Source organism: Trifolium pratense, linkage group LG5 (genome assembly GCF_020283565.1).
Source record: "Trifolium pratense cultivar HEN17-A07 linkage group LG5, ARS_RC_1.1, whole genome shotgun sequence".
Taxonomy (NCBI): Eukaryota; Viridiplantae; Streptophyta; class Magnoliopsida; order Fabales; family Fabaceae; genus Trifolium; species Trifolium pratense.
In genome coordinates this window covers 684,367-705,291 of record NC_060063.1, presented here as the reverse complement: position 1 = coordinate 705,291, position 20,925 = coordinate 684,367, and positions in this window count along the sequence as shown.

The window sequence follows — 20,925 nt, the reverse complement described above, 5'->3', positions numbered from 1 at the left end:
TGCAAAATATTTTTATCGAGCCTGTCAATGGTATATATTTTTCCATATGTCGGGTTTTCATTTGTTGTACTTATATATATTTTTGTATGTGTAAAAAATGTACATATATACATGATAAAAGAATCCCTTGTTTTTATTGGCTTGGGCCTAAAACCAGCTTGATCATGATATACTCATAATCACAAAATTATTGCTTTGATTTGTTAGAAAGTGCAAATATTACATTGAGTGATTTGATCACCAAAAGAAGATATATAGCTAGTAAATAATTTTTTTTATTTAACCAATATTTTTTTTTTGTTTACAATAAGCTGGAGATCGAACCCATGACCTATAACATACTACTCAAACCTATAACATGACTAAACATAAGAAACTTTTGTGTGTGCTTTATTTCTAATGAGAATTAAGCATCCAATGAATGGTGTTCTAATTTATGTTTGATTTGATGTTTCATTAGTTGTATCTATCATATGGTCAAGCATACAATGGTTTATAGGTAAAAGGATTAGAAATTTTCATTGCAATTAGATCGTGCTTCAAGGGGTTGTTTTCCTATGATAGGTATCTTGCATTTTTATTTGTTTCCATGTTATCAATTCGAAAATTTCACTACCCTTCTATTAAAGAATCTGTCAGGCATGCAAGGTAGATTCTCCTCTATACATAAATCTAAGAACAAACTTCTGATCACTTGCCTAAGGGGTCCAAAACACTTGCCACTTGGATGTTATTAATGTTATATCTTTGATCTAGGTTTATGACAAAGGTGGAATCATAGTAGATTTGTCTTAATTGTATAGTAATGTTGTTAAAATTGATAATTGAATATCTCTATAGAGTTAGAGAACACTATTATTTTGCTTATAAAAAAATATGTTGTATATACATGTGAAAATAATCATTGTTATGATTAGTAAAAGAAATCTTTATACTATTTGCTATCTCGCATGTCTAATCATTTTTGACAAATCAACATGCTTTTATACTATTTGTATTTGACATTTTTGACTTCCTAGGACCAAAAGTTGTGGACCTTCTAAAAAAAATTCAAAGGGTCGTGCATAATAATGTTGTGTCCCCTTTGTCTGTGGATGTACTTATACAAATGATTAATTTAGCTATACGAAAAGATTTTATTATTAGAATTGAGTATTGGGCCTAACTTAATCCTGCAAAACTGGATTGTAAGGTGAGAATTGCCTCTACTTTATAATCACATTTTCAAGCCATCTCGCAACGGATGGACAACTTCATAACAGGTTTTACAGCGTAACTTCTTATTTGTCTATCTTTCATTTATATGTAATGAGTCACTTTGTAGTGCCGATATCAAGTTCGATTTGTTCAACTAAATGATTCCTTATTTCTTTGACACGTATTCTATTTTGTGAGTGAGTGACAAATAACAAAATTGAAGGCTAGGCATAGAAGAGTATATAGCTAGATCCCCTAAGGTGGCCAAGAAAATAAAGAGAAATTGCACCAAAGTGGAAATGGAGAGCAACATATTTTTGCTTTGGAATCGAAGAACATGTGGAATGAGCAATGGTGCAAATGATTCAACAAACCCAAATTGCAAGTGGTGTGGTCCATAGAACATTGTCCCTTCTAGCTTGTTCATTAGAAAGCTCCTAAGTGTACAAAGATGAGAAGTACCTATCTAGAAATTCTTTAATTTTTCATGACTTGCCCTTTATGCAAAAATAGCTACAATTTATCACATGCTTAGGCACATTTTTTATTTATTTATTTTCCTTACAAAAAAAATACACATTTTTTTTTTAATTTATGTAAGACAACCCTCATTACTATATGTATGGACAAATTAATTTGTAGTACTTTATAATAATTTTTAATAATTTAATAATTTAAAGTTGGTTATTATATGTTTCAATTCAAAGGTAAATGATTAACATATACAAAGAGAAATTCATGAGCATCGTATTGTATGTCACAAATTAGAACTCAAAAAATTAATCTAGTAAACTAAAAACAAGTAAATTAGGCAAACACTTACTAATAAAACACACGGTCAGACCGTTTTATGCATGGGACTACTTTTTTTTTTGAAACGGTGCATGCATGGGACTACTAAATTGAAACTTACAAATGTTTATTTCCAATGCATTCTAAATATGATAAAAATTTCTTGAAACTTGTACATTCGACTTTTTAAAAATATAAAACATATTTTTTTCAATGCAAAATTTATTTGTTTTTGTGTTCTTAACTAATGTTCCGAGCAAGTTAAGCCATTTTTAAAAACATTATTGTTAAAAAAATTCATATAAATATTATGACTAATTAAATTTATAAAAGTTTGTAAAAAAAAAATTAGATGAATTTCTAGTCCGTGTTTAGCACACATGTAATTGATGATTACTAAGTTCTAGCTTGATTATCATATACTCCCTCCGGTCCTTATTATAAGGAACAATTTGGAAAAAACACACATACCAAGAAACCTTATCTTTCTTAATAAAAATTCTAAAATTTTACAATCTATTCCAAAACTAACCTTGGTGTATTAATTTATCCTTAGAGAATATATCACTCTAATTAATGCATAACTTTGGAATGAATACAATTTAATAAGGGTAAAAATGGAATTGTAAGAATAAATTTAATGATTGTTTCTTATAAAAAGGACCAATTTTTTTTTCCAAATTGTTCCTTATAAAAAGGACCGGAGGGAGTACTATTTTAGATCAATTTTTTTATTAATTAAAAATAAAAGAATATTAAGTTATTTTTGTTGGCTTATAATGCATGAGAGTCTTCCCACTAAAGTGTTCCGTCTCAGACGTCATTTGACTTCCGACTCCGGACATGGACATTCAAATTCTGGAGTTTATTCAGTCAAGTCTGGTTATGATTGACTCTCTCAACATTATGTTCCACCGCATTCCCTAACTCATCATTATGGGTGAAACTGGTTATGGAAGATGAAGATGCCAGAGAATATTAAACACTTTTGTTGGCTTATAATGCATGAGAGTCTTCCCACTAATGCGTTCCGCCTCAGACTTCATTTGACTTCTGACTCCACTTGAAAAATGTGTCATGCACCTGAGTAGAGTATGATTCATTTGTTTAGAGATTTCCCTTTCTCTGTGGCAATTTGAGATGTTGTTCCCTTCTCCACGGGACATTTTATGTACACAACACAATCGGGCTTTGACGGTATCTTGCGTGATAGTAATGACAATTGGTTGCTTGGTTTATCTGGTTTTATTGGAATTTCTACTTCCTTATGTGTTGAACTACGTGCAATTTTAAATGGTCACGAGATTGCTCAAGCTGAAGGATTGACTGTAGTCTCTGACAAGTGGACCAGTCTGTCGTCAAGTAATAATTCACACTCTAGGTGTCTAGAATGAGTTCGTATCCACAGGGATCGCTCCAAAGCTATTAGTTCGATTTAGGAATTGATGCTATAAAAGGTAAATTAAAATAATAGACTTTGCATTCGCTTTGTTTGTTTGAAAGGGTTTTGAACTGTTGAAAATAAATAGCAATTAAAGTAAAGAGTAATTGAAAGTAAAAGGTTTGAGTTTGAGATGAGAACAATGGTTAAGTACTTTTCAAATCCCTCCCCTATCCATGCTTGGTAACTGGCGCTATATCTGCTCGCTATTTAATTAATACCTGGTGATTAATTTCTATTAAGATAAGTTCAGTGATACCATTCCCTATCTCTATTGCTCTTTGATTAAGGTTTAGTCAACCGTTGGTAAGTTCAACGTTTAACAAATTATGGTTTTATAGTATCTTTATCCTCGAGTTCAACGTTTAACAAGTTGTCACGCGTGTTTACTTACCTTGATTGATTAATCCTAATCATGCAGAATTTAACTATGTGTAATTCTTAATCACAAACCTAACTTCAGATACTGAATTTAATGGTTTCATATTAGTTGGTTATATTATCTCTTTGATTCGGAGTCTTAGATGTGTCACGAGATCCACTTCGACTCTAATTACTATCAAAATATGCATACGTTCATATATGAAAGTGTATAAATAAATAGAGATAATAACAGATAATAACTGAATAGCAATTGAAAATAGTCTTGTTCGAACCAAATTACATGATCTCAAGCATTCCTAGGGGAGTTCATCTACTTGACCTAACCCAGAGGGATTTAGCTACTAAATACCATAATAAAACAATAAAGAAAAGTAAGCATAAAGATTAACCTTATGCCTTGAGAGCTCCTTAACCCTCCTTTGCTCCTTAGAGGCTTATAACTCTCTAAACTTTTGAATGAATAATTGTAAAGGAGGAGAGCTCTATTATAGTTTTTCAGCTAGGTTTGGGCTTTTTCCTGCGACCCATCGTATCCATCGTAGCCACGATGGCGTTCAAATTCGCCTCATCGTGGCCACGATGGATCTTATCTTGATACGATGAAAGATTTGCTTCAGATATTCTTTGTTGTTAAACCGTCTTTCATCGTGCTGCGATCAATCTCATCATGGGTACGATAGTTTGTGCATTTTCGGCCATGCTTGCTTGTCATCGTGGCCACAATGTAACCCATCGTAGCCATGATGGCGTCCATAATTTGGTTTTTGCTTCAACAAGAAAATTGTAGCTATTTGTCTTAGATTTCCAATGCATGGTCACATGCCTCGATCTGACACTCGTAGCTCGATGTGGTTTTGAGCGTATTTCTTCCTTTTTTTGCCCTTTTTTGTGCATTTTCCATTTTTCTTGCTTCTTGGTCAAGTAACTTCGTAACTCTAAGTATTTGCTTGGATTTGATCTTCAATCACTACTAAAACTACTAAAAACTATACTAAATAGTACCTAAAAACATCATATAATTTACTGTCATCAAGGATTCAGAAATATTATCATTGAATCAGATTCTACTCTAGCAGTTAATTTTGCTTGTCATGGAACTTGTCAACTTGATCCTTACGCACCTCTTATCCAACAAATTCGTCATCTCCGCAGGGGGATTAGAATGTCTCTTTGCATACTCTTAGAGAGTGTAATGAGTGTGTCGATTGGCTTGAGAAGACCGGTGCTTCTTCCAATGATACTTTGAAGATTTGGAATAGTTGTCCTGATCAACTCAATCTTGTGTTGTTGGCTGATGTTGTGGGCGTTGTCGTCCTCGAGCTTAGTTTATTTTATTGTTTCTGTGTTTTTTTTTTCATCTTATAAAAAAAATAAACATTTTATATTTTTGGAGACTAAAAAAATTGTCTTAGTAGTATTATAAAAAAATAATAATAATTGTCTTAGTAGTCGCACCTTGTTTTTGCTTGTCCTAGCTATGAGATAGAGAGAAGAAATCCTATAAAAAGGTTGTTCCAAATCTAGGATATTGTTTTTGCGTCAAAAGAACAAATACATATTAAGTATGGTATGGCATAATTAATTGTCCTAAACAAAGAGATATTTGCCAAATATATGTCCACACACCCTAAAATAGAAAAGTCAAAAACCACTCATAGTAGCACAATGGTTTGGAAGGTAGGCATGGAAATAACACTATTTGTCTGACTAGTCGGGTGAAAAGGGCAAGACATGAAGGCGGGTGAGCGTGTGAGCATCAGCATGACTAGTCGTCAGAAGAAGCAATTCAGATGGAAAAGGAAGGGAAGGAAAATAGAACAAGAAAATTAGCTTGCTATACCTAGCTTGGCTCTTGGCTTCTTTGCTAAATATATTTGTCACATCTTAGAGTTAAATCTTCTGGTATGGAGATTCAACATTAGAAAATTTAATTTTTAGGTTCATTTAATAATAAATTATGTTAATTATACAATTAAAACAAAATTGATTCTCATGAGCATAATTTAGTTGGTAGGAAACATTGCATGTAATATGCTGGGATCGAGTTTCAAACTTAGGACTTATTGAGAAAAATATGCCTAAATATCTTTTGAAGATTTTACATTTAAATAATATAGTCTAGATTTATATTTAAAATAAGACAATATTAGAATTTAAGATTTGTTTAAATATATCCTAAATATGATTTGTTTAAAATATATGATTTGTTTTATTTGTAGCTCTATATATAGAGTCATAAGTCATGATGAATAAAATAAGAACTTGAGTTTTCTTCATATAACAATATATATTTGAGGAGAGTTTTCTCCATAAAAATATACATCTCACCAAATTCCGCAAATACAAAAATACAAAAAATCATATCAGTGACGACATCTGAGCCAACGTTCATAAAGACATGTGAAGATGAATTTTTCAAAGGTTGCTCCTCCAATATTTGATGGAGAATACTATGATGTTTGGGCGGTGAGAATGGAGGCATTCTTAGATGCTTTAGATCTATGGGAAACTGTGGAGGATGATTACGATGTTTCTTCGTTATCAGAAGATCCCACAACAACACAAATGAAAATTCATAAATAAAAACCAAGAGAGCAAAGGCAAAGACTTGTTTGTTTGCAAGTGTCTCACAAACCGTCTTTATTAGAATCATGACTCTCAATACACCAAGAGAAATTTGGGATTACCTAAAAGAAGAATATAAAGGAGATGAAAGGATTTGAAACATGCAAGTTAGGAATTTAATGAGAGAGTTCGAGTTGCAAAGAATGAAGGATGATGAAACAATCGAGGCATATGCCAATAAATTATTGGGTATTGCTAATAAGGTACGATTACTAGGCACTCAATTTTCTGATTCCAGAATTGTAGAAAAAATCCTTATAACGGTACCTGAAAGATATGAAGCTTCTATAGTCGCCTTGGAGAACACAAAAGATTTGAGTAAAATCACTCTGCCAGAAGTGTTACATGCATTGCAGGCACAAGAACAAAAAAGACTTATGAGAGAAAAAATAACTATAGAAGATATATATCTAGCCAAAGGTTTTAGAAAGAAATATCAACACAAACCATGTCCTTATTGCAAAAAGGATACTCACCCACGAAAGAATTGTTGGTGGAGGCCTAATGCAAAATGTGAAAAGTGTGGTGAATTAGGCCATATGAACAGAGTATACACATCACAACAACTACAACAAAGAAGACCAAGAACTACTACTTGCAACCTTAGGTTTTACAACCAACAAACCGTCAAAAGAATGGGTTATTGATAGTGGTTGCACACACCATATGACTTATGATCGAGATCTTTTCAAAGAGCTCAATAAAACATATATTTCCAAAGTGAGAATTGGGAATGGACAATAAATTGCAGTAGAAGGCATTGAAACAATTACAATTAAAACTCATACAAGTATGAAACAAATTTCTAATGTTTTATATGTTCCAGGAATTAATTAAAATCTTTTAAGTGTTCCTCAGTTTTTGGAGAAAGATTATAAAGTGATATTTGAACATAAAAGTTTTGTGATTAAAGATCATAACAATAAAGAAGTGTTCACATCTCATATGAAAGGAAAGAGATTCGTTTTAGATTTGATGAAGAATGATTATATTATTGAAGAGAGAAAAGAACATAAATTCAAAGAAGAATAATTATGCTTGTGAAAACCACTTAAAATTCATAAAAAATGCAATGTTTCTACCATAAAGTCCAGAAGGCACAAAGACACTAAAACTTGCGAAAAAGGAATAACTTTAATGATGGAGAAATTCAAGTCAAATCAAGATGCAGTTTCATCTAAGAAAGATATTGATAAGAAATACAACCAAAATAAAAGGAAAAAGAATAAATTTCCTAAAAGGAGGAAGAAGAATAAATTTCCATGAAGCTGAGATTGCACAAAAGATATTCAGTTAAGGAGGAGTGTTGAGAAAAATATGTCTAAATATCTTTTGAAGATTTTAGATTTAAATATAATCTAGATTTATATTTTAAATAAGACAATATTAGAATTTAAGATTTATATTTTAGTTTAGAATATTTATGATTTGTTTAGAATATATAAGATTAGTTTGTTATTTAAAATATATGATTTGTTTTATTTGTAGCTCTATATATATAGAGTCATAAGTCATGATGAATAATATAAATGGAGGCACAAAATATCATACCTAGGGATTGATGTATGAGCATATTTATATGGGAGAATATTAGGGTTTACAGTACCGTGGGGTCCCCAGGTGGAGTGGATCTGCCACTGATAACACCTGTATTGTCCTTTCGTACGGGCACTTGAGGACGACTTAGGCTCTTCGCCTTTGGTCCGTGCTCGTTTGTATGTTCGCCGTGGTCGTTCGCCACGTGCTTATATTTATCCCATTTTGATGGGCCTTCTAGTATGTTGGGCTTTTAGCCGATCCATAACAATTACTTTTTTACCAATAATAAAAAATTTAGCTTATTTCTGGGGGTGAATAATGATGTGCCAATATAATGAGATCTTATTTTGTCAAGTAGTGTAATGGTTAGTGATGTAGGAAGGCTGGCTGTGCGTATCGAAGAAGAAGTTGCTCGTTGGAAAGGTTCGGCAGAATTTATGCAAGTTTGGCTCCGATGTAAGAACGATTATTATTATAACTTTCCGAGTAGGGAATCGGCTCACGAGTCCAACTCACTGCTTTGATGCAACATATGGGCTTTTTAAGCCATCCAAGTTCATTTCAAGCCCGAAAAACAACATTTAATATTTTTCCCAATTTTATGTTTTATTTCGTTTTAGATAATTATCACATTAGGGTTTCCTTTTAGTATTTAAACACTTACGAGTTGTAGCTGTAAGGATTATCTTTCATTATAATGAAGTTTGAGAGTTTGTTTTCTCATTCTAATGGATTCCAGAGCTTTATCTGATATGTTTGTCGCTTACAAACTTGTGTTTTCGTTCTAAGCTTAGCGTTTGCTAATCCTTGCATTTCTGACTGCGTCAGTTAAATATTCATTCTTGATGTGAATAAGTGGAAGATCCGGAGTTCGATCTCCGGTCCTGCATATATATAAAAAGATGTTTTTACTTTTTCTACTAATTTTTATACTCTTGCCTTTTAAGAAAAAAAAAGATATATTAGAATTTAATTACTATTACTATGCTATGCTATTGTAAAACACTTGATACTTTAACTCTGTAACATTCATCCGTTTTTCTTTTGTAGAAGTCACTGCACATCCCCTTCCCCTTTAAGGTCCAGAAGAACTATCAAATTTATTGATTGTTTAAAATTAAATTTACACATGACATAAAATAGCCAGGAATGTGAAAAAGGAAAAAAGTTTGGTAATAATAATGCAAAGCAAAGTACACAAAAAGTAATAAATTAAACAATGCAAAGTACACCTTTAGTAAAAGAAAATGCAAAGTACACCCTCATGAGAGTGTTGAATGTGAAGTTTTGTGTTATTGGAGTTTCTTTGAAGTTCAATATTGCTTAAATTTTCGAGATGTGAAGTGTATAAATATGTCAGGGTAACCTAACCCTTTGAGCTAGCTTTTGGGGATGAGATCCGAGCATATTTAACATGGTATCAGAACCGGGTTAAGGACTGCAGTGTGGATATTTGACCCAGGACCACGTCAGGCGTGAGGATGAGTGTTGAATGTATTGTTGTGTTGTTGGAGATTATTTGAAGTCCCACATTGCTTAGGTTCCCGGGATGTGAAGTGTATAAATATGTGATGACAACCTCCCTCTTTAGCTAACTTTTGGGGATGAGATCCTAACATATTTAATAGAGTGATCATGCATTCCATAAATAATGAGAGACTAATAGCAAATGGTCCTGAGAAAGATATAGAATACCAAATCATACGGTTAGGACAATAAATAATTATGGACCACGGTTTATTAAAGTCAGTAAATAAAATACAAAAAATATACGCAATTTGTGGTCAAGAGTGATGATGAACATGTGCACACCATACCTGCATGCATTGTACTTATACTGTCATACCTTAGGGGAATGCTGAATAGATTGGGGTCAATATTTTCTTTGATTTCACGTGCCATATGGACCATGTCATATAAATTTCTAATGCTTTGTTGCGGTCACTATTACTTAAGGATAAATTTGGAAATTTAAAAATAAAAGGTTTTGTGATTTTTTTAATTAGTTTGTAGACCAAGTGACAATTATCATAAAAATTTATACACATAATTATAAATTTTCATTTTTGAAATTATGTGAAAATGTCCAACATAACAATAATGGTATTTGTGAATTTTATTTAGCCCTACGAACAAAACTAAATTTATAAAAAAAAGTAATGAAATTTAAGAAATTTTTGATATAGCTAAAAAATTATAAATTACAAATTTCTATTTTTTTTTATTTTCTCGTAAGTTCAACGGCAAATTCAATTTTTTTTGTCCTTAAATAGTCAAAAATTCAAAACTCACTCATTAAATACTGATAAGTGGATAATTAAGAGTTTAAACCTATTCTCCGGTATATCAAATGTCATTACAATCTTTTATCATCTAAATTGTTGACATTGAAATTTCTTAGTAATCTGGAATTGGTCCCTTTTTTCTTTCATATTTTGAAAATTAGGCCATATAAATTTTCTAAAATTGAAAAGTAGTCCCTACAAGTTTTGGATATTTGTAAATTGGTCCTTATTTTAAATATTTTGAAATTGGTCTCTCAACTATTGCAAATTTTAAATTTGACCCAAACCTTTTAGAGTTTTCATTTTGGATCACTTTTCATTATATATTTATACTTTTATATATCTCAACATATTTAGAATTTATAAAAATAGGTCAACAAAGTTAAATGACGAAATTACACCTTTTAAGGTAAATGAGTGGATCGATGTACCATGGTTCAATCTTCGACCCCTGCATATTATATGTAATGTCCTTATCAACTGAGTTATGCTCACGATGACTAACATTAAAGAATTTAGTAGTACTTTATTTAAACAAACAAATACCGTTAAATGTTCCGCTTGAGGTGTATATCACGTGTGATTAAAATTAGAGATTACCACTACTCACTCATAATGGAATCAGAGATTACCATAACTCTTAGCATAAAATTATTTTCAATATGAGAATTGAATCATATTCACTAGTTACTCACGGTCTTTTTGGAATTGGTAGTAAATATTTAATTGTTAAATGAGAGGATAATTGAAATTTGAATAACATATAAATGACAAGATTCATACCAAATATCTTACATTAAAGTTTTGGATGAAAAGTATCTAATACATTGTGTTCAATTTCACTTATATGGTTGTTGAAGTTCAATATATAATGTTTCCCTCATGATTCAACAAAATATTAGTAAGTAATTAATTATTCTAATATTTGAGGCAAAATGCATTTTTATCTTTGAAATTTGAAATCTAAACTACTAATTTTATTAGCTAATTAAATACAAGCATTTTTCAACAAAAAAAAAAAATACAAGCAAGTGTATCTTTTATGCTTAATCCTTTGAAAGTATATGAACCCACTTGGGTTGGTGCATTGGTATTGACTTTGGACCTGTGAGTGTGCTCCTCTTGAGGTCTGAGGTTCGATTCTCTCTGGCGCCAATTTGGATGGGCTAATTTAGCTTAAAAAAAAAAAAAGTATATGAACATTATCAATCTAGCTAGACATCATTTTTGACCTAAAAAGAGTAATAATATTATGGTTGTCTCAATCTCCCTTGTCATTGTGCCATTAAACACCTTCTCTCCTTCCTCACAATCATTACATTATCATTATCACTGTCACAATTCCTTGAATAGATATATATAGGTCATTACAAAATCAAATTCAATATCATCTTGTTAGCTATTATTGCTCATTTTCTACTTCAACTAGTCTACACATCCCTTTCTATATGATCGTAGAAAATTTGAATGCAGTGGTTTTAACTTGGTTGTCACTTTAATGGACCATATGCAACAAAGGGAATTGGATAGTTGTTGAAAATTAAAAAACTAGTTAAACCTATATATTCTTGAAGGTGAGACTTTCCTGAGACTTTAATAAAGATATGTTGATCGACTAAAAATAAGGAATTTAATATGACAACTTCAGTTGTACCGTACGTGTTTGTGTTTGATTTGAAAACTGTTTTTTGGTTTGGTCAAATTGGGGGTTATAAAGGACAGGATAAAACTAAATTTTTTGTCATTTATTGAATCACGAGATAATTTTTTGTTCTCTGCACTAATTGTCTAAAATACGAAAATAACATTTTGTCGACCACACACCATACAATTTTTTTTTGTTCAATATCTTAAATGTTTGTCATGTATTATTCTGTCTTATAATCTCATAGGAGTATTTAGTACTTATATTTTACAAATCATTTGAAACATGTTTTTTTTTTGTTACATTGTGTTTTTGAAACATGTTCTTTAACTCATATAGAAAGATCATTGCAATTATTAAAATATTCATTTGCTAAAGAATTTATTTCTGATTTGTACCAAACAACTTATTAGAAAAGCAAAGAATTCTATTCAATTCTTTTAAATCAACAAATTCAACTCCTATCTTGTTCTTTTTTTTTTGGTACAACTCCTATCTTGTTCTAGTCTATTAAATATGAGATCTTATGCAATGAAAAACCATACTTGAAATTCCTGGCACACAGTAGACATGTGTTGATCAAAGTGTATCAACATTTGTCCGTAGTAGACAGATGTTGCTAAAGGTGCACCAACACTTGTCTATAGACAGAACACAGAACATAAAATAATAAAGACAATAATGTAAATAACACACACGAGTTGTTAACCCAGTTCAGCCTAATAGCCTACTCTGGGGGATACCAATCCATGAATGAAGTCCGCTATCAGCAGTATTACTTCGAAGCTAAACTCACCCGTTTACAACTCCTCACTTAATCACTACCCAATAACACTTCTACCTAGGAACTCCTAGATATGAGACCCCGTCCCAATTCCCACCTTAACAACACACTCAGCGTTGTTATTAACTTCAACGATTACAAATGGTGGAGACACACTCCTATGAAACTAAGATTCACTCTTGCTTAAAAGCTTACGAGCAAATCACACACAACACTAGAACAATCTCCGTACTTCAAAGTTTAGGAGAAGTTCACACTTACAACTCAATAACACTCAGGTCCTAAGCTTGCATCAGTGGGATACATGAAAGACTCACAATTAACACTCTAAAATCCCTAAGACACACGCTTTGTAAGACACGATTTTAGATGCTTGAAACCATATGCTTGCCTTCGTATTTATAGTAGTAGAACGACTTGGGCTTCAAGACAAAATTAGGGCTTCTAGAATTGCGGCAGCAGCTGATATAATTTCGAAAATAATAATTGTATTTTTGAATCACAAAAATATATTTTCTAAAAATATAATTCCTTTAGAAAATATAACTAGGGTTTGGCTGCCTCCTGAAACACATTAAACACGTGCGCCTTGCTCTGTAAGAAACCTTGAAACAATTCTTCAATCAAATCTTCAAAAGATTGAGTAGAAAATAAAAATCGCTAGCTGGCGCGCACAGTCAGACAGACAGGTGTTGTTCCAATGTGTACGCACATCTGTCGCAACACTTGGTGTACGCACATATGTCTCAACACTTGGCTAAAAGATGTTTTTGCAAAATGTAGCCAACATACAAAAACCCAACAATACTCATGCTCAACGACGCAGCATTGCTTGAAATATCTCATCTAATTTAATAGGCTTAATCTTTTATATTATAAGCTTGTATACACAAGCAAAGCATAAACCCTAATTTGTTTTTCCTGTGTTCCCTCCATTTTATCTTGCAATTTTTATTAAAAAATTATACAATTTGTGTTGACTAGGATTTAAACCCACAACCCATCAATGCAAAACAATATTTCCAGCCACTATGGCAAGTATACCAATTGTGATTAAAATTATGTGCAATAATTGATAAGCACCATCAATTTTAAAAGTATATCATATCAAAATTATTGTTGACTATATTATTCATCACGAAATATTTTTCTGTCTTTCCTGATCAATGATTTTTTTTTCTACCGGATCATAAATTTAGGGAATAATTATCATGTGAGATTTGGAAATTTATTATTACATGTGATTTGGAAAGTTATTATCAAACTCAATACTGCTAAATCAATTTTTTTGCAATACAACCAAACACAACCATAGTCATGTCACTAATCACATTCATTATTTTGATTTTAACATTGCAGATTTAATATTAGTCGATGATCAATTGATATAATATGCACTAACAGATATTGAGATGATGTTACGTAGTTGTGGGAAGAGTTTAAAAGATTATCCTCCAATGCCTAGAGCAGACACATCATTAGTTCCTGATATAATAGACAATCATTAGTTGAGGAACAAGTTAGATTGATGTCAACTATGACTTCAGAGCAACGTAAAGTATATGACACAATCATGACAAGAGTTAACGAAAACAAACCTGGTGTATTTTTTCTTTATGGTTATGCCGGTATAGGGAAGACATTTATCTGGAGGGTCATGTCAGCCGAATTACGCTCAAAAGGTGAGATAGTTTTAACAGTTGCCTCAAGTGGGATCACTGCATTGCTTATACCTGGCGGTAGAACAACACATTCAAGGTTTTGTATTCCTCTAAATGTTAACGAGTTTTCAACATGTACCATAGTTTCTAAAAGCCCTTTGGCGCTATTAATACATAAAGCAAAGTTCATTATATGGGATGAAGCACCAATGATGCACAAACACTGTTTCGAAGCTGTTGATCGAACTTTAAAAGATATTCTCAAGTCTGTTGATGAAAAAAATAAACACATTTCCTTCGGTGGAAAAGTTGTTGTTTTTGGCAGAGATTTTAGACAAATTCTACCAGTAATACCCAAAGGTACAAGGCCAGAAGTTGTTCATGCTACTATTAATTCTTCAGCTCTTTGGAATTTTTGTGAAGTTTTAACATTGAGTAAAAACATGAGGCTTCTCGATGGTGCTTCGAGTGCAGACGTTGAACAAAGAAGATTATTTTCTGAATGGGTTTTGAGTGTTGGTGATGGAGAAATTTGGAGATGACAACGACGATGATTTAGAACTTGACATTCCATCAGATTTATTCATTCCAAATTCAAGTGATCCTCTTACTTCTATCGTTGAAAGCACCTATCCCCAACTTTTACAAAACATGAACGATATAACGTATTTCCAAAATAGAGCTATACTAGCTCCTAAAGATTCAATAGTCGACACAATAAATGATTATATGTTGGGTTTAATTCCTAGTGAAGAAAAAGCATATTTGAGTTATGATACTCCACTCACACAAAATGTAGACGGTCAAACAGTGGAAGATGTTCATACTCCCGAATTTTTGAACATGATTTCTATTTCGGGACTTCCAAATCACAAGTTGAGACTTAAAGTTGTAGTTCCAGTTATGCTATTAAGGAATTTGAATAAAAAATTAGGATTATGCAATGGAACAAGACTTATTATTACGAGATTGAGAAAAACGTGCTCTTGAAGGAAAAATTATTTCAGGAAGTAATATTGGTGATCAGGTTTTCATACCTAGATTTTCTCTGACACCAACTGACGTGAGAATTCCTTTTAAATTTCAACGGAGACAATTTCCTATAATGATTTCTTTTGCGATGACTATTAATAAGAGTCAGAGACAATCTTTAAAGCATTTTGGGATATATCTTCCGTCGCCAGTGTTTTCACATAGTCAGTTGTATGTTGCAATTTCAAGAGTTACTTCTAGAAAAGGATTAAAAATATTGATCATCGATGACGACGTTGAAGATACGACTAAGACTTCGAATGTGGTCTATAAGGAAGTCTTCCGTAATATAACATAATTTTCTTTGTATGAATACTTATCCAAAATTCTTGTTGAACTATCGTTTAATGTTACTCAACTTTTTTCATATACCTTAAATAATTGGAATTATCATATCTTATTTAATCATTATATATCTTACAGCTAATCAGACTCGTGCACCGCACGGGTCGATGTTCTAGTTGTATAAATGGTTTTAAGTTGGTCCTTATGTTAAAATAAGTTCAACCTTTTTCGTTAAAAATTGAGGTAATTTTGTCAAACTTTCCTTTATATTTTGAGTCAATTTCATCTAAAATTAACGTAAAATATTTTGGGTTAGCCACATACACGACTTAAACAAAAATTTGATTAAAATGTCTAACTCGAGATTTTTTAAACGTAAGATACAAAATTAAAACCCAAAATTAATGTAAAAGACCAAATATACAATTAAATTATTTATATATAGCAAAGTAAACATGTTTATTTTTATTTTATAATAGCACAAAATTTTCTATGCGATCTTTGGACTTCATTGCAAATTAAATTTACTGAGGAGTGAGGACACTAAGCCAAAAAATATACTATTTAAATAGCCTTTTTAATGACTAGCAATCAATGAAATATTGTTGGATCGTTAGGGGGACCCTTACCTTTCTTTATAAAAAAAAAAGGGAGGGAGAGGATGAGAAATTGGTTTGTCCAATTTGGGATTTCATTTCATGGAGCTCGAGAGATATTATACCTACATTCCAAATCTTTTGGGTTTTAGAATTTATTTTTGTTTCGAGACTATATGATTAGACATCAAATTTCTAAGAAAACAAAATCTTATTTATTAAAACAAAATCCTATTCAGACCTTTTTTTCTTTAAATCACCTATTCAGACATTTTTTTCTTTAAGGGATCAATCTAAAATCAAAAATATTTTTAAGGGACGATTTTACTAATTAAGCCTTAATTTTAATATTGTTGCAGGACACTTCATAAGCATTATATAATATTATCGTGATATCTAAAGTGTGTGTTAAAGTTGCAGTACACTTCATAAGCACTAGATGGAAGAGTTGAAGTTGACCAATATGTAAGTAAGAGAATTAAAAAACTCAAAGGTAACCATTGTTCGAGTTTTGAACTCCGACTCCTGCATATAAAGTATGATATCCCTACTAACAGAGCTAAGCTCACAGGTAAACATTCTCCTTAGGGATGTTAACGAACAGAGAATGTACGGAGGATATGCTTCCTCACCACCTCGCCCTACCCCCAAATTTATTCCCCGTCCCCAAACTCCACCACAGGGGAATATTCTTCCTCATCCCACGTGATGACGGATCGTCACACTTTCTAATCCATGCCTATTTTAGCAACATTAAATGCATTTTAGTAGGTTTTAAGCAATAAATGTAAGAGAAATCTATTCATAAGCATGATTACTTGTTTTGCAAGAAAACAGGAAAATTGCAGGAAATTGCTGATTTTCACTACGCTGGGGGCGTAGCCCATCACGCGCGGCGTGATGGAGATCACAGGGAGCCAAGTTTTTCACCATGATCATGCGCGGCGTGATGCCTGACCACGCGCGGCGTGAAGCTTTGATCAGAATTGGATTGCTCTCTGACTTGATCACGCGCGGCGTAGCACTGACCACGCGCGGCGTGGAGAAAGGAAGGACAACTGCGCCGGGGGCGTGGAGCTATCACGCGCGGCGTGAAGATTGCAGAGTTGAAGATCAGAGACCTCAGATTTGATCACGCGCCGCGTGATACCGTTACACGCGCGGCGTAGTTGAAAAAATGGCAACCACGCGCGTCATGATAGATCTGGCGCGCGGCGTGGTTGCGATTATTATATAAGGATTCTGCATTTTCTGTTAAAGGGGTTGGAAAATCTGCTACATTCATCTACTTTCTGGTTTTGAGCTTTAAGAGTTGGATCCAGACCTTCATAGGATAGCTTCAAGCTCCTCAATAGCATGGAATCTCAATAGCATGAAGTTCAAGCCATGAGGAGCTAAATTCCTTGTGGAGGTAGGATCTATGATAGCTTAGGATGTAGTTGAATCTCATGTAATTTGCTTAATTGTAAGGATTTACTCTGTTAAACAGTGTTTACTTAATGCAATTCTTCTCTTAATGCTTTATGATCCTTCATTAGTGTTGTAATGATTTTGAGTTAAGTCACGTATGAGAATATTGATTTAATGTCTGAACTGAATTGCATTGAGCACTCGAGTGTTTCCGGTCGAGAGATTGAAACATAGAGTGTAGCGAACGATCGACGCGCTTTCATATCATTCGTTGTAGGTAGCTTCCACCCGAGAGATCGGGGGAGTATCGACAACGAATAGAGTGGATTTTGACAAGAGATTGCGATTCACTAATTTGTTGATCCAGTTGTGAACACTTGATTATAAATTCGTATGATACGGTAGATTGCATGTGATTTAGCTATAGACTAGGTGATTCCGATGATTCTACCTCACTTTTCCACTTATCACAAAGCACGTTTTCTAACAATTCATCACTCAACATACCCCCAATTTATGTGTATTTCTTGCATAATGTTTATGAACACTATTAGACTAATTTAATCACACAATCCCTGTGGATCGATATTTTATTACTACGTGGTATTTCGTTCACTTGCGAAAATTATCATCACCACGGTACCCACGGAAATCCACAAACATCGAAAATTAACGAAATTTCTATATATTTTTAGATCCAAAGCATGACACTGGTAACTTGTTATCTCTTCCTTTTTTTTAAAAAAAAAAAAACATATATTTTGCATTTTTCCTTTTTAGAATAAAAAAACATTTTGCTTCAATAACAAAGAAAATAATAGGAGTAAATAGTGTGTATATTATGTATACACAAGAAAATACAATTAAATTCTTGAAATGCTGCTAGAATTCCTTTTTAATCAAAGCAGGTTCCTCAATCTCCTGTAGCAGAGGTGATATGATCATTATACCGATGACTAGAGGTGGGAACAGGCCAGGCCGGCCTACATGGCCTTAAGGCCTAGCCTACATAGGCTCAGGCCAGGCCAGCCTATTTCTTTAAATAGAGCAGGCCAATGTTTTTTTATAAGCCTATTTAGCTAAAAAGGCCAGGCCGCAGGCCATTAAAAAAGCCTTTGAGGCCTACTAGGCCGGCCTATTTAAGTTAACATGAATAATATTTTTATTACGATTATTATTTATATATTAAAATTTATACTTTGATTAAATTATAAATCTATTAACTTTTTAAGTAATTTAAGTTTATTAATCTACATTAGTTTTTAACATATATAAATGTATTATTATAAACTAGAATTGAAATATGATGACATATATAGTCAAATTCTCTAAAATATCAAATGGAACATTATTTTATTAGTTCATAAGTATATTTCAAAATAAATATAATTATTTATTTAAATATGTTCATATGAAATAGGCTTTTAAACAGGCTAACAGGCTACATCAGACTTTCAAAAGGTCAGGCTCAGGCCTAGAATTTAAGCCTATGATAGGCCACAGGCTAGGCTCAGACCTTCGATTTTTTGACAGGCCAGACTCAGGCTTGGCAAAGCCTAGCTCGGCCTAGCCTATTCCCACCTCTACCGATGACTCTTAGTATTCTAACATACTAACTACTTTTTTATAAAAAATAATTAAAAAATTCTCGACTTAATATAATTAAAATATTAATTAATATATAAATTATAACGTTAGTATTAATTAATATATAATTTTTTGTATTAAAAATGTATTAATATAATTATTTATAATTGTATATTGGATCAACCTAAAAATTAATCCAATGTAAACGTCGTTTAAATGGATTGGATTCAATTTTTAAATGAGTCTTCTCCAAATTAATTTATGACCAGGGTTCGAATCTTTATTCTTCAACTTTATGGGCATGAGTTTTTAATGACTTGTTATTTCGTCAATCTATCAAAAGAAAATTAAATGAGTCATCCAAACTAAACCATGCATGATTGTAATCTAAGATCATATGACTTTTTGCCTTATAATTGATTCAAAGAAACACAATAGTGGAGGGAGAGAAAACGTGCTAAAATCCTAAAATAGAAGGTCACATTATCTTGAGGAATGCACATATGTTTGCTTATTTCTTTGCTTAAATATCATATATGAACTAACAATATTCGTTTCTTGTCTTATGATATGAAAGAAAACTAATCATTAATGAATGGGAAATCATTAATATAGAAGATAGCTAGGTTTGTAAGAGTCAAAACAAAATAAAGTTGGGCCAAGGATTAAGAGATTGTGTTAAGGATGAAATTAGGAAATATCATGGGTCATACAATATTTATTAGGGTACACTTTTGGTGGTCCTTTCTTGGATTGTACCACTAGAAAAGGAAATCTTGATGGTGATAGAGTGTGCAATGTGAAGTGGAGGTGCAAAGGACATGGGAAGGGGTGTGGTTAATGGTAGTGCTCATGAGTCATGAGTGTGGTGTGTATTCGTTTTCATTCAAAGCCAAAGATTCCAATATTGGTGTAAGCTCAACAACTTTACTCGGTCGGAATAAAACACAACCAACAACATAACTAACTATATAACTTTATAACTATATTTGTCATTTTCAAAGAAAATTCAAATCATTTTAGTAATATCTTGTACCAGATATGCACTCATTTTCATTTTTAGTAACTAATTGGATGGATTTTATTTAAAATTCGGTTTTTTGGTCTATTTGGAAGTTTCATAATAATTTGATAAATACACGATGAATGTTGACCAATTGGTCGAAATGATAAAAAAATTGTCGTGGAAGTGATTTTATGGTAAGATGTCTAGTAATTTCTTAAAATACTACGAGTGGGAGGTGAAATTTTTTGTGTTTGGGTTGATAGAGATATGTGGTTGAACCTGATGGAAATCTATGTGCTTGGTTTTGTTGTTGTCTAGTTCTTGTCGCCTAGCTACTCTGCTCGATAGATGGTAGCGGAGGGCTTGACTTCTCTTATTCACCAGGCGGTTGGGAGGGGTGATGTTCATGGAGCGAGAATTTATCGTGGCGCCCCAGAGGTGTCTCATCACCTTCTGTAGTAGAGGTAAATCAGCTTATGAGCATTCTTCATACTTATGAACTAGCCTCTGGTCAGGAAATTAATTTGGCCAAATCCGAAGTATTTTTTAGTCGTAATATGTCTCCTGCCGATAAAGAAGACCTATCCCGTATACTTGGTGTCCGTCGTGTTTTAGGAACAGGTATATATCTTGGTCTTCCGTCTATGATAGGAAGG